The sequence below is a fragment of the Triticum aestivum genome, chromosome 7B (assembly GCF_018294505.1).
Source record: "Triticum aestivum cultivar Chinese Spring chromosome 7B, IWGSC CS RefSeq v2.1, whole genome shotgun sequence".
NCBI classification, from domain to species: domain Eukaryota; kingdom Viridiplantae; phylum Streptophyta; class Magnoliopsida; order Poales; family Poaceae; genus Triticum; species Triticum aestivum.
This window is the reverse complement of record NC_057813.1, coordinates 517,310,292-517,326,295: the sequence shown is the minus strand read 5'-3', so window position 1 is coordinate 517,326,295 and position 16,004 is coordinate 517,310,292. Positions and strand designations below refer to the sequence as shown.

The 16,004-nt window shown below is 44.4% G+C and overlaps 1 long non-coding RNA gene and 1 pseudogene across 1 annotated transcript; one reads left to right on the top strand and one right to left on the bottom strand.

The window, feature by feature from the left end:
• The first annotated feature begins 6,739 nt into the window (after positions 1 to 6,739).
• On the top strand, positions 6,740 to 12,265 carry LOC123156383 (uncharacterized). The gene is made up of 3 exons (XR_006478010.1): positions 6,740 to 6,934; positions 11,708 to 11,825; positions 11,913 to 12,265. It is a non-coding gene; the product is annotated as an uncharacterized lncRNA (long non-coding RNA).
• LOC123156382 (receptor kinase-like protein Xa21) lies at positions 7,511 to 11,285 on the bottom strand (annotated as a pseudogene).
• Positions 12,266 to 16,004: the final 3,739 nt, after the last annotated feature.

Sequence of the window (16,004 nt, the reverse complement as noted above, 5' to 3'; positions counted from 1 at the left end):
ACTAGCGGTAGGTCTTCACGAAGTAGGCAATCTCCTTGTTTCAACTCCACAATCTTGTCAGAGTCTCCCAAGTGACACCTAGCCGATCTAGGAGACACCACTCTCCAAGAAGTAACAAATGGTGCGTCGATGATGAACTCCTTGCTCTTGTGCTCCAAATGATAGTCTCCCCAACACTCAACTCTCTCTCATAGGATTTGGATCTGGTGGAAAGAAGATTTGAGTGGAAAGCAACTTGGGGAAGGCTAGAGATCAAGATTCATATGGTAGGAATGGAATATCTTGGCCTCAACACATGAGTAGGTAGCTCTCTCTCAGAAATGGTAAGTTGGAAGTGTAGGTTTGTTCTGATGGCTCTCTCCATGAATGAAGAGGAGGTGGAGGGGTATATATAGCCTCCACACAAAATCTAACCGTTACACACAATTTACCAATCTCGGTGGGACCGAATCAAGAAACTCGGTCGGACCGATTTAGTAAACCTAGTGACCGTTAGTGATTCCGATGGGACCGACATGCAACTCGGTGGGACCGATATGGTTAGGGTTAGGGCATAACGTAATCTCGGTGAGACCGATTACACAAACTCGGTGAGACCGATTTTGGTAATTAGCTAACCAGAGAGTTGGTCAGGTAAACTCGGTGGGACCGATTCGCTCATTTCGGTGAGACCGAAATGTTACAAAAAGGAAACAGAGAGTTTACATTGCAATCTCGGTGGGACCGATCGCTCACTTCGGTTAGACCGAAACGTTACGAAGGGAAATAGAGAGATTACAATCCCATCTCGGTGAGACCGAGATCCCTATCGGTGAGACCGATTTGCCTAGGGTTTGTGGCAGTGGCTATGACATCTGAACTCGATGGCGCCGGATAGAATGAATCGGTGAGGCCGAGTTTGACTTTGGGTTTAGGTCATATGTGGATATGAGAAAGTAGTTGAGGGTTTTTGGAGCATATCACTAAGCACTTGAAGCAAGAAACTCATCAAGCAACACCTCATCCCTCCTTGATAGTATTGGCTTTTCCTATAGACTCAATGTGATCTTGGATCACTAAAATATAAAATGTAGAGTCTTGAGCTTTTGAGCTTGAGCCAATCCTTTTCTCCTTAATATTTTGAGGGATCCACTTTCATCATCCATGCCATGCCATTCATTAAGCTTTCCTGAAATATTTGTCTTGCAATAGTATTAGCTCAATGAGCTATATGTTGTTATGAATTACCAAAACCACCTAGGGATAGTTGCACTTTCACATGTAGTATGGAAGATACAACCATCTCATAGTTGTTGTGTTGACAACGAAAGTATGCTGCTCAAAATGTTATTCAATCTCTATTTTAAAATCGGGCTCTGGCACCTCTACAAATCCCTGCTTCCCTCTGCGAAGGGCCTATCTATTTACTTTTATGTTGAGTCATCACCCTCTTATTAAAAAGTACCCGCTGGAGAGCACACTGTCATTTGCATTCATTATTGTTGGTTTATATTGGGTATGACTTGAATGGATCTCTTTTACCATGAATTACAATGTTTAGTCAGTCCTTGATCTTTAAAGGTGCTCTGCATTTATGTTTTGCGGTCTCAGAAAGGGCTAGCGAGATACCATTTTGTTATATCATGTTATGATTGTTTTGAGAAAGTGTTGTCATCCAAGTTTTATTATTATGCCTCGCTAGCTGATTATGCTATTGATATGAGTAATTGTGAGACCCAAGTGTTATTGTGAGTATGGTTAGTTCATAATATTTGCTGAAACCTGAATGCTGGCCTTGCATGTTTACAACAACAAGAGCAAACAAAGTTTGTAAAAGTTTTTCTTTATCACTTCCAGTTTATCAACTGAATTGCTTGAGGACAAGCAAAGGTTTAAGCTTGGGGGAGTTGATACGTCTCCAACGTATCTACTTTTCCAAACACTTTTGCCCTTGTTTTGGACTCTAACTTGCATGGTTTGAATGAAACTAACCCGGACTGACGTTGTTTTCAGCAGAACTGACATGATGTTGTTTTATGTGTAGAAAACAAAAGTTCTCGGAATGTCCTGAAAATCCACGGAGGCACTTTTTGGAAAATATAAAAAATACTGGCAAAAGAATCAAGACCAGGGGGCCCACACCCTGTCCACGAGGGTGGGGGCGTGCCCCCCTGTCTCGTGGGCCCCCTGAGGCTCCGTCGACCTCAACTCCAACTCCATATATTTCGTCTCGCGGAGAAAAAAATCAGAGAGAAAGTTTCATCGCGTTTTACGATACGGAGCCGCCGCCAAGCCCTAATCTCTCTCGGGAGGGCTGATCTGGAGTCTGTTCGGGGCTTCAGAGAGGGGGATTCGTCGCCGTCGTCATCATCAACCATCCTCCATCACCAATTTCATGATGCTCACCGCCGTGCGTGAGTAATTCCATCATAGGCTTGCTGGATGGTGATGGGTTGGATGAGATTTACCATGTAATCAAGTTAGTTTTGTTAGGGTTTGATCCCTAGTATCCACTATGTTCTGAGATTGATGTTGCTATGACTTTGCTATGCTTAATGCTTGTCACTAGGGCCCGAGTGCCATGATTTTAGATCTGAACCTATTATGTTTTCATGAATATATGTGTGTTCTTGATCCTATATTGCAAGTCTATAGTCACCTATTATGTGTTATGATCCGACAACCCCGAAGGGACAATAATCGGGATACTTCTCGGTGATGACCGTAGTTTGAGGAGTTCATGTATTCACTATGTGCTAATGCTTTGTTCTGGTTCTCTATTAAAAGGAGGCCTTAATATCCCTTAGTTTTCGTTAGGACCCCGCTGCCACGGGAGGGTGGGACAAAAGATGCCATGCAAGTTCTTTTCCATAAGCATGTATGACTGTATACGGAATACATGCCTACATTACATTGATGAACTGGAGCTAGTTCTGTGTCACCCTATGTTATAGCTATTACACGAGGAATCGCATGCGACATAATTATCCATCACTGATCCATTGCCTACGAGCTTTTCACATCTTGTGTTTCGCTTATTTACTTTTCTGTTGCTATTGTTACAATCACTACAAAACCCAAAAATAGTACTTTTGCTACCGTTACCTTTACTATCATACTACTTTGCTGCAGATACTAAGTTATCCAGGTGTGGTTGAATTGACAACTCAACTGCTAATACTCAATAATATTCTTTGGCTCCCCTTGTGTCGAATCAATAAATTTGGGTTGAATACTTTATCCTTGAAAGCTGTTGTGATCCCCTACACTTGTGGGTTACCAATGACGTCCCTCGAACTCTTGATCCATCAGAGGGTCGAGGGAGTGTTTTGTCAGCACAATAGTGTGATGACGGTGTTGGTGATGTGATCCACGCAGGGCTTCTCCTAAGCACTATGATGATACTATCGGAGGAGTAAACGGTGGAGGGGGCACCGCACACGGCTAAGACAATGTTGTGCCTTTGGGGTGCCCCTGCCCCCGTATATAAAGTAGGGAGGAGCAGGCCGACCACCAGGAGCGCGCCAAGGGAGGGGGAGTCCTACTAGGATTCCACTCCTAGTAGGTTTCGCCCCCCCTCTTTCTTTCCTTCTTACGGAGGTGGAAAGGGGGAAGGAGAGGGAGTAGGAGAAGGAAATGGGGGTGGCGCCCCCTTTCCCTAGTCCAATTCGGCCTCCTCTCTCGTGGGGGGTGCACTATCCCCTTGCGGGCTGGTTAGCCTCCCTCCCATGGCCCATATGGCCCATATCTTCCACTGGGGGGTTCTAGTAACCCTTCCGATACTCCGCTTAGTACCCGATATAGAACCCTTCCGGTGTCCAAATACCACCTTACAATATATCAATCTTTACCTCTCGACCATTTTGAGACTCCTCGTCATGTCTGTGATCTCATCTGGGACTCCTAACAAACTTCAGTCATCAAAAAACATAACTCATAATACAAATCGTCATTGAATGTTAAGCGTGCGGACCCTACGGGTTTGAGAACTACGTAGACATGATAGAGACACATCTCCGATCAATAACCAATAGCGTAACCTGGATGATCATATTGGCTCCTACATATTCTACGAAGATCTTTATCAGTCAAACTGCATAACAACATACGTTGTTCCCTTTGTCATCAGTATGTTACTTGCCCGAGATTCGATCGTCGGTATCATCATACCTAGTTCAATGTTGTTATCGAAAAGTCTCTTTACTCGTTCCATAATACTTCATCCCGCAACTAACTCATTAGTCACATTGCTTGCAAGGCTTATAGTGATGAGCATTACCGAGAGGGCCTTGAGATACCTCTCCGAAACACGGAGTGACAAATCCTAATCTCGATCTATGCCAACCCAACAAACACCTCCGGAGACACATATAGAGCATCTTTATAATCACCCAGTTACGTTGTGACGTTTGATAGCACATAAGGAGTTCCTCCGGTATTCGGGAGTTGCATAATCTCATAGTCTGAGGAACATGTATAAGTCATGAAGAAAGCAGTAGCAGTGAAACTGTAACGATCATAATGCTAAGCTAACGGATGGGTCTTGTCCATCACATCATTCTCCTAATGATGTGATCCCGTTCATCAAATGACAACACATGTCCATGGTTAGGAAACATAACCATCTTTGATTAATGAGCTAGTCTAGTAGAGGCATACTAGGGACACTCTGTTTTGTCTATGTATTCACACATGTACTAAGTTTCCGGTTAATACAATTCTAGCATGAGTAATAAACATTTATCATGATATAAGGAAATATAAACAACAACTTTATTATTGCCTCTAGGGCATATTTCCTTCAATAAGATACCAAAATATTCGAAAAACATCACCCGTATGTCAATGTGAGTTGCATTCATGACAAATGTGTTGGTAAGTGCCCATCCGAGTCTTAGCTCTTATCATACCACCATGAACAGTAAAATGTAAAAAAAGTTGGTGGCAAAGAATGACAAATGTTTTAATTGCTTGCCAAGTTTCATCAGGGAGTGACATTGGTGGCAATTTTTTTAGTATGAATTAGTTATGAAGTTTTCAAAGTGAAGATCAAACGGTCAAAGGGCAAAAGCACAAGATGCCAAAGTGGGTTGGGCAAGACCACGTGTTTTCAGAAACTAGGGGCAATCCTGACGAGGGGGACACAACTAAGGTATAAAACCAATTATCCCATGCAGGAAATACAAAGAGTTATACGGTTTCCGAGGAGATTTTGATCCACCCGAGTCTTGAGGGCTAATGCACATCACATTCTTTCCAAAGTATGCTACTAAGTGAGGATTCGATCGGGCCTATTTGGCAAATCGACCTGAGTCTCAGGGGCTACTGGGATAAAAAGTTTTATCCTATCCTTCAAGTGCATACCGAATTTTGAGTCGGCACTCATCTTGAGGGCTGCTGGCTATACATCCCGACAGAGAATAAATTGTATGAGTCAGAAAAATCCAAGAAAAATTGGCTCACGAAAGTCGGCTTGGCGGGAAGTTTTTTCCCGCATAGGCCGACCATATACATCGACAACTAAAGACCGAGGTGGTGCACACAACTTCGATAGCAATCCGACATGGAGGCCAGTTCGGGCGGCTACCTGCCTAGGAAACCTTTCCGTCATGTATCTCAGCTATACCCCTTCAATGTTTTCAAGACTGAGGTGGTCTACGTCACCTCAGATGCAGTCCAGCACCGGAGCTCAGCTGCAGGAAGACACTGATTGGGGAAAGTTCTCGTTGAACTAGTTTCTAGATCGACGACTAGAGATGACGAGCAGCTCAAATAAGCAGAGGTGTGGCCAGACTTGAAGACTGGTTCAAGGGTTACGGATGGTGTCCTAGCTAGGGGACCTCTCACCACATCGACTACCTCCCAGCTGGATCGGGCTAAGGACCTCCTCGTCGGTTCTGTCCCGGGCCACTTCGGGCTGCCCATGATGCATACAAGGAAGATTTCAGAAGCCTTGCCGTTCAATACAAAGACTCCTCTCCACCGACGTAGCCGGCTAGGACTCCTGTTATTGTAGGCATCCGATATCTTATATAAACCAGTCTAGGCTAGTCGATAGGACATCTCAAAACACCTTAGAGACGAGACACAACGATCTCGTGGTAGATCAACCTATACTTTGTACCATCCAAATGAATGCAACACAACCAGGGCGTAGGGGTTTATCTCTTTAGAGAGTCTAAAGCTGGGTGGCGCCGCTCTGGAACAAGGGAGTGTGGGAATTGTGGTGTGTGATCCTATATGCATGGTCGTCATATGTCCTTGATATATTTACTACAATGTGCAGTAGCCTTGAGGACGAACAATATCTTTGTGCTTCAATGATGAACAAGGCTGCTTATGTGACTAAAGCAAGGCTGCTTGCGACTTATTCAAAATTTCTTCCCCTCGCTAAGATAAAAATAGAGTTACCCATGGAATTCCTAAATTTTGTATGAAATTAGGTTATCAAACATCGGTTACCGCCCTGTCCCGAATGGGTCATCAATTACCAAGAAGCCAACTTGTTAAGCTATCAATAGAAAATTGCAATCAAGGAATGAGTCATCAAACATTGTGAAAGCATCATAACTGTTTCTTAAAAAAAGGAGATACAACAATGCTATTTTTTTTCTGACATTTTTAGGCATTTTTTTACATTTTTTTTGAGGATTAGGCATTTTTTTACATGGTATACACCGCCAATACCAGTGTGTTGGGCCAAAAGATAACCCAAATAGCGTTTACTTTTAGCCCATGACAAGCACGAGCCTGCTATACATCCGCTCTCTTCCCCTCAAAAAAATACATCTGCTCTCTGCTTCGTCGGGTCCTCGACTTCCGCCGCCACTCGGCCGCCGGTTGGCGCCTCTACCCGCCGCCCCCCTTCGCCGCGACGAACTCCGCCGTCAGATTCCTCCGCTGCGGCAGCAGCCTCGCTTAGCTGCTTGGCTTGTCCTCGACCACCAAGACGGAGGTAACGCCTCCTTCCTTCCATTCTTACCAATCCATCTCAGCGATTAGTGCCAGTTTACACGTGTGATTTGCGCACGTTGCAAGCTCCAAGGGAAGAAGAACCCAGTCGTGGATGAGATCCTGGTGATAATCGAGGATCTAAGCGAATAAGCTAAGCACTGCGTGAAGGGAATGATGTGAAAGCGTGCAATCTTGTACTCCTAGCTAAGATGAGTTCATTGTTCTGGTCATATACTCAGTAAAAAATTGCAGTCGTGGAGAATACATAAGGCAGTTTATTAAAGTAAAAAAGTGGGGCTGGAAGTGTATGCTGTTAGGCAGGGAGACGTACATGTTATATAGGTCCATGGTGTTTGAGCAGATTACAGAGGGATCAGCCGGTATGATCCTCACGTTAATCTTAATAACTGGCTGATTATTACAACAAACAGACGCATGCGCTACACCATGGACTTATTCTAGGGCATATGGTTTATACAACACTATATATACGTACAATTCAACAATACAGATATACCATTACGGCAATACAACAAATATTCCACCAAACACATAGTTTTTTATACCATCACGGCAATACTTTTTGCTGGAGCCTATTGAAATGGAAGCTTGCCGTCCTTATTGACCAGTCCTGGTTGCTTGAATGGCTTCGTATGCTTTAGTTTGCTGGCTCGCCTTCCGCACACAACTCCTTGTCAAATCTGTCTCTTATTGCCAGCAACTCTTTCAGAGCACCCCCAATTTGGATGCGATCCGTTGGTGTCTCTTGTGAGCACGAAATCCCAGTGCACAGGACTGAAGTGATGCAAGCAATTCTCAGATCCACGATGCTGTCAGAGTTTGAGGTGCTTTCTTCCCCATCTTCTGTCTCTGCTAGTAAGTGTCGGTCTATGACCTCTGTTGCCCTGTCTGGCAATGCCATTTGCACATACTTGTGAATGCCCAAGGATTCTCCAAATTTGCTGTCTGTTGGCCTTCTTCCAGTGAACATCTCCAGCAACAGTATGCCGTAGCTGTAGACATCACCATGAATTGAAACTTCGTTGCCCAGTCCATACTCTGGAATTGACAGAAAAATGTGAGCAAACTGAAATGGAGAGGTTAAAATACATATCTAGTTCTTTTCCAATTTATAAGGTAAGTAGTTGCATCAAAATGTGAAGTAATAAGAAAGCCTAGGGGGGTTGTAGAACAGAATAAGATGCTACAATAACTAAAAGCTCACCTGGAGCGGCATAGCCTATTGTGCCTCTCATTGATGCCCAACTAGTTGTTTCCTCTGAGCCTTGATGTAGAAACCTTGCAAGCCCAAAGTCACCAACATGAGCAACCATTTCACCATCAAGGAGAACATTGCTTGGCTTAAGATCACAGTGAATAACTGGCATTGGCTTATGTTGGTGAAGGTATTCGAGTGATAATGCTACATCAACTGCAATCTGCAGTCTCACACGGAAATGTAGTCTCCTATTTTCACCATCTTCCATGGGATTGTGGTGTAGCCATTTGTCTAAATTTCCATTTGGTAGGTATTCGTACACAAGGGCCTTGAAGTCACGATTTTGAAAATCAATGCTTGAGCACACCGTTACTATCTTCATAAGATTCCTATGTCGAACGCATTTCAGGGTCTCACATTCTGCAACAAAGCTTTGAGATGCACCTCGCTGCATGAGGTTGAGCACCTTCACAGCAATCACTACCTGCTGGTCATTCATCATCATTGTTCCCTTGTACACTGAGCTGAAGCTTCCGGCACCAAGGAGGTTCTCTGAAGCAAAACCATTAGTTGCACTGACCAGTTCAGCATAAGAAACCCTCAAATATTGCTCGTTGATGGATGATGTTTGCTTGTTTGCTTTCAGTTTCCTCCTCTTACTGTAGAATGTCGACAGTGCAAATACCAATGCAATAAATACAACTGCACCACATATGGAGAATATTATGGCCAGTTTCTGAGTTGGTTTCTTGGTGGTGAGATTGGAGCAATGTGGCAACTTCAGTTGAGGGATTCCATCACACAGGCCATCATTTCCCATAACTGAGGCAGAGGCAGAAGCTGCATTGCTGAAGATCCCATCCGTTGGAACCTCACCCTCCAAGTTGTTGAATGAGAGATTCAAACCAGCAAGTCCTTCCATGCTCCCGAGGAACTCAGGGATGCTCCCTGAGAGATTATTATGGGAAAGATCAAGCATCAATAGGGCTTTCATCTTCTCGATTGATGATGGAATTGACCCTTGAAGGTTGTTCCGAGATACATTCAGATACTGCAGTGTTTGGCACTCTCCAAGGGAGATTGGAATCTCTCCAGATATTAGATTACTGGAGAAATCAAGTTCCCCAATATTCTTTAAGTTACCTAATTCTATAGGCAAATCCCCGGTTAATAGATTATTTTGGATTTTCATATAGATGGACAATGTGTTTATAAGGAATAGGTTCCTAGGTATTGGACCAACAAGGCTGTTGTTTGAAAGGTCTAATTTTTGTAGTGGACACCACATAAGACTAGAAGGTATGCTTCCACTAAGCATGTTGCCACTAAGATCAAGTTCGCTTAGTTGTGTAAGATTGCCGAATGTTGGAGGGATAGACCCTGATAAGTCATTCATTCCTAGGATTAACAAATTTAGCCCCTTCATTTTGCCAAGAGAAGTTGGAATAGTACCCTCTAAATGATTACCATATAGCACAAGTGTGTGCAGATTGGTCAAGTTTGCTATTACTTGAGGAATCTTTCCCGTTATGCTGTTATCTTCCATGTTAAGGTACTCTAGATTTCTGGAGAGGGTGCCTACCGAACTCGGTATTTCACCTTCAAGCATGTTATCACCTAAATCCAACATTTGCAAATTACTACAATTGCTTAGGCTGATCAAGAAGCCCCAGTCGGCATCTTGTGTTGCTTGAATCTGGTTTAGGGCGATGGTTAATACGGACAGGCTCTTCATGTGACTTCCCAGGCAATTGGGAATTGTTCCTGTTAGGGAGTTATGAACGAGCTCAATCATTTGAACCATAGAGGCATTACACAAAGAGGGAGGAATAGGACCATGGAATTTATTTTCACTTGCAAAGAAGAGCTGTAGATTTGGAAGGTTGTTTCCCATGTCAAATGGAAAAGATCCATTGAGGTTATAATTGCTTTGTACATTGAGAACTTGGAGGTAGGAAAGATTGAATAGCAAAGGAGGCAATGGCCCCTCTAATTCATTATTGTCTAGGTCAATATCAGAGAGGAAGTGCAGGTTTCCAATGGAGTGAGGTATGAGACCTGAAAGGTTATTGAAGGACAGAGCAAGACTGTCAAGCAAGTTGAGGTTCCCTAGTGATGCTGGAATTTGTCCAGTTAGATGGTTGTGCTGAAGATCTATAGAAGTTAGTGATGTGAGGTTTCCTAACCCAGATGGGATGCATCCTGTCAGGTCATTATTTGCTAATCCAAGCACTGAGAGAGATGAAAGATTATGTAATGATGGAATACTCCCTGTTAGGTTATTTGTGTGCAGAATAAGAAAGGCCAGTTCTGAGAGATTTCCTACTGAACTTGGGATAGAACCAGAGAATTGATTTGAACTTAGAGAGAGTGCGTTTAATTTGACAAGGTTACCTATGCCAGGGGGTATTTCTCCTGTTAGCTCATTGTTTCCGATGTGCAGAAACTTCAGATTAACAAGGTTGCTGATCTCTAAAGGGATGGTTCCTGAAAGCTTGTTGTAGCCTAAACTGAGTACCTTGAGATTGTACAAGGAGCCAAGCTCATGTGGTATCTCCCCTTCGAGCTCGTTCTGGTAGAGCTGAATTGAACGTAGGTTGGGCAAGGCACCAAGCTCCCGTGGTACCTCCCCTTTCAGCCTGTTGTAAGCAAGGCTGATGCTCTCGAGATGCCAGCACCGTGAAAGCGACGGCGGAATAGCACCATCCAGAGTGTTTCTCGACAGGTTGAGATGCTTCAGGTACCGCAGGTGGCCAAGCTATGATGGCACGGCACCATGCAGGCGGTTACTGCGGAGGCGGAGCCTCCTCAAGAATGTAAGGTTGGCCACCGAGGTGGAGATAGCACCCAGAAGGTTGAGGTCGCTGAGGTCCAGCGCGACGACCCGTCCACGGTGGCGTCCTCGTCTGCCACATGCCACGCCGTGCCATTGGCACATAGGCATGGACTGGTTGCTCCATGACTCCAGAGCTTGCAAGGGGTCATCCCTTATGAGCGACTTGAAGGAGAGGAGAGCAAAGTGGTCACTGGAATTATTTGTGGCGATTCCAGCATGTGAAATAGGTGCTGACCCCGTGCTAGCAGCAAGTGCAAGGAGCAGAAGAACAAGCATGGGGAAACCTGCAGCTACCATATTTTTACCAAGGCTGTTTTTGCTCCCTTCTTTCTGATTCCAGTAGACAAGTGTACTGTTCTTCTCTATGTTATATAGATTGATGGGTGCAAGGCAAGTTGCTCAATAATTCATGCAGGAAGTTTCTTGGAAACTGATTTGCATTGTCTCGTCAAAGAGGTCTTCTTCAGTTCTTGAACTTAATTAGTATCGGTTGTCTCTTGTGTCTTTTCTTTTGTGAACGCTACTTGTCCCCGTTTCCAAGTGTACTGTCAAACTGAGGATACATAAGCTAATCAAGAAAGTAGCTTTCACTGGTCAATTCTCTTGTCAATGCATTGTGACTTGCATGTCATCAACATCTGACTATTTTTGTTGTGCTATTTTCCCCCTCTGTCACTCTTATGCAAAGGAAAAAGATGCATTACCGTTTCTGTTTGCAGACTAAGAAGAAATAGAACTATGCATACAAGGGCACATAGAGTGGGAAAAGCGGGCAAAGCCGTAAGAGAAAAAACTGAAAGGCATGTTCAGGTTTATCTCAAACAACAAACTAAGCAGGTTCTCGATGGCTCGACTTAACTGACTAGTTGTTCACTAGGAAATCTTTATGCGAGGTGGTATTTCTTCCCCCTGTATTGTTTCCAGTGTGCAGGCTGTTGAAGACTCACAAGGTTGCCGATCTCCAGTGGGATGGTTCATGTAAGCTTGTTGTGGCCTAGATTGTTTACCTTGAGACCGTACATGGAGTTGGAGTTGATGCACACTTTGGAGTTAAGGGAGCTAGATGAAATATCATGCCAAGTTAAGGGAGTAAACTTGCAATGTGCCAAATTCTCAGCCAACATACTGCGGCCCGCCTATATATATGTGTGTGTGTGATTATCCTGGTGCTGTTTCATCCTTGTCACTGTCACGCTGTGTGAAAGGATACACAAATACATACATATACATACATTGTCTCTTGTAAGAAATCCAGTGCTTCTCCAGCTGTTTCTAGACTTAGTGCTCTACCGAAGGCTCGTATCTGATTGTCGTTACTAGGGGCACTGTTAGCTAAAGGGCAAGAGTTATCTGGTAAAACATGCTAGTATTTGCTTGTGAAGAATCTGAACTAGTGATGCGTTTATTTTCTCTGCCGTGTTCTCTCTCAGTCAGCATTGAGGAGCTGGAAGCTGCTGTGCCGAAAATTGTAAGGAGCCACCCATTGTTGAAAATGGCCGGTCTTATGAGGTGTTCTGATAATTGAGCAAGTCGCTGTGGGAAGGATCGTGGCACCATTTCCTTTTTATCCATGAGGCTGGCAATGACTATCTTGGTACGGTTATTGGCAAGCTCATTGGTACGATTGAATGCTTATCATGGTACGATTGGCATGATCTCATCACTAACACACCGTAAGATTCCTCCAGCGCGCCACCGGACTCTAGGCTCCCAGCGAAGCTACACTTTTTTTTTCTAATAAAGGAAGTTTTAATTGACTTAGCATCGAGGGACACAATCATAATACACTTCCAACACTAACACACAAAAGATCACAACCGCAACGAAGGAGCAAAGTTATACGAGACCAAAGTTATGTCCGTGGACGGTGAAAAGGAAAAAAAATACAATGATGAACGAGAGACAACAGAAACCATCAGCACCAACCATCTCTTGACAGCATAAGGATTATGAGAAAAGGTTCTTCAAAAATGACGCCTCCAGGCAGGGAACGATTTACAAGCGACACAATCGCCGGATCCAACCATTGAAGGTCAAATCATGGTTTTTCTCCCTGCTGAGATCAAGTCCCAGCAAACTCCGAGCAATGACTTGGTCAAGGTAACGACGCGCAGAACACTGCCATTATCAAGTATAATAAACTAGGGTCACGCCTAGGGATTTAACCTCGGAGCTCTAGACCGGTTACTCAAGAAGCACCACCCAGTCAAAGTCATGTGTTGTCTTCTCCACTTGCCACAATCCACGCAGTTGCATACGCGCAAGAGCAACTAACCACATTACGACGAAATCTTTGACAAAGAGGAAGGACATCGACATTACCAAAATCCCAAGTTTGGGATGCTCCGGAGGCCCCGCATCGTCCTCACAAGTGGCACCCGATGGTTGATATACATTAGACGACATCGCCATGCGTCGCCACTAGCCATCCATCCTTGCCTTTGGCAGTAAATCATCCCTGACAGGAAGGACACGACCGCCGCCATTCATCGCCCTTGGTGACACACCACAAACCATCTAACTGCAAATCTAGACCGATCTGATCACCGACCATCATCGCTTATGTCATCAGATCGAAAGGTTGAAGCCCCTCCGGTGACCACCTTGTTATAGATGCCACAACCATGGAGCCATTGCCAGACAGTCATCCTCATCCAACACCGCCCAACAACTTGTTGGCCAGATCCCGAGCCCGAGTAGAGGTTGTGCTGATCCGGCGGTGTGGACGATGACGCTAGGTTGGGACATGGCGGCTTTGGGTGATGATACGTCTCCAGCGTATCTATAATTATTTATTGTTTCATGCTATTATATTATCAATCTTGTATGTTTTATATGTCATTTTATATCATTTTATGGGAACTAACCTATTAACTCAAGTGTTGAGTGTTAGTTCTTGTTTTTTGCCTATTTTTTTGTTTCGCAGAAAACCAAACCAAGTCCAAACACGATGAAACTTTACAATGCTTTCTTTTACAACAGAAGAGACCCTGGAAGTTTCGGGGAAGTCCAAATTGAACGATATGACTAGATATGCATGCCTCTCGGAATAACTATGAAAATGCCATGATAGGCAGGTATGTTTTTTTTTGAGAAAGGATATAATAAGGCTTATGTGTGATAAAACATATCATATCACGGGGTTGGGATACACCGATGAAGTTTGCACGAAGTCTCAAGATGAGAACGTGCAATGCATGGTACCAAAGAGGCTAGCAAAAATAGGTAGAAGTGCTTATAGTTCACAAACTCATATCATAATATTTTTTGTGAAAATTTATTATCCCTTGAAGAAAAGTACTACTCACATGTCCTCAGGGAGGAGATTGGTAAGAGATAATCATCGCGCGCCTCCCTATCCAGACAACATAAATGGTACTCCCTCCGTCCGAAAATACTTGTCATCAAAATGGATAAACGAAGATGTATCTAGACGTATTTTAGTTGTAGATACACCCTTTTTTTATCCATTTAGATGACAAGTATTTTCGGACGGAGGGAGTATTAATTAAAGATAAATTATGCTCCAACATTCGCACTATGCCACAATTGACGGGAGCAACTAGTTGAGCAGCGCTCCTTCGGGAGCCTCCCCAACATCACATGGGGTAGACTGAGTGGCGCGCTCTGAGTGCTCATTTTGGATTTTTTTTCCGCTTGCGTTTTCGGCTTTTTAGATGGGTTATTTTCTCGGTTTTTTTTTACTTTTTGGTTTTCCATGGTCTTTCTTAGCTTTTCAACCAAAAAAATCCAAAAAAAATTTGCGCAAAAAAAACGGGTTTTCCCTTTCTTTTTTTCTTCCATGAGAGGCATGATTTTGCTTCCATGAGAGGCACAGATTTGCTCCAGCCAGAGGCACGGCCGTGCATCTCGGAAATGGAAAAACATGTTTTTTCATGAGAGGCATGTTTTTGCTTTCGCGAAAGGCACGGTTTTGCTTCCACGAAAGGCACGGCCGTGCCTCTCAGAAACGGGAAAACGCGTTTTCTCTTTTCTTTTTGCTTTCTTGAGATGAGAGGCACGGTTTTGCTTCCACAAGAGGCACGGAAAACGAAAAACCATGTTTTTTTTCGTGAGAAGCATAGTTTTGCTTCCGCGAGAGGCACGGTTTTGCTTCTGCGAGAAGTACGACTGCGCCTCTCGGAAACGAAAAAAATGTTCTCTTTTTTTTCTTCCGCGAGCGGCATGATCGTGCCTCTCGGAAACCGAAAAAGAAACAAGTTTTCTCCTTTTCTTTTCTCTCATGAGAGACATGGTTTTGCTGCCGCGAAAGGCACAAACGTGCCTCTCGAAAAGGAAAAATAACGTGCTCCCAATTCGTTTTTCGTCCTTTTTTGTGAAAAAAAGTTTGTCAAAATATATCAACATGAGATCTAGTTCTGAAGATCTCGATGCGAGGAATCTAACGATGGAAACGGTTCCAGACTTAGAGGCACGGTTTAAAAGATAAAACGTTTTGAATAAACAGATGCATGAAAAAAGGGAAACTTCCTGGTTGCGACAAGTGACACATATGCAGCGTGCCACTTGTCACTACCTAGGGAGATGAGAGTGATCTTTGTAAGAGTACTCCGCAATTAGTGATTTTGCACAACTGACACTTTAAGGCCCTATTTGGTTCAGCTTTTATCGACGGATTCCGCCGCCGCGCAACAGAATCTGAACCAAAGGGTGAAGGGAGCAGAATCCGATTTCAGAAATCCACAGCCAAAATACATGCACGAGCAGAAGCAGCCCGAGACGTGCTTTCCATAATCTGATTCTGCTGCGGACGCCCCCACGCCGCCGCGGACGTCACCGCCCCCGTCCCTGCGTCGCTGGGCGTCTCTCCACTCTGTCCCCGCCCCCACACCGCCGCGGACGTCACTACCCTCGTCCCTGCGTCGCTGGACGTCTCTCTACTCCGTCCCCGCCCCCACGTCGCCGCGGACGCCTCCGCCCCCATCCCCGCATCACCGGACGCCTCTTCCTCCGCCCTCGCCCTCATGACGCCGCGGACGCCTCTGCCCCCGTCCC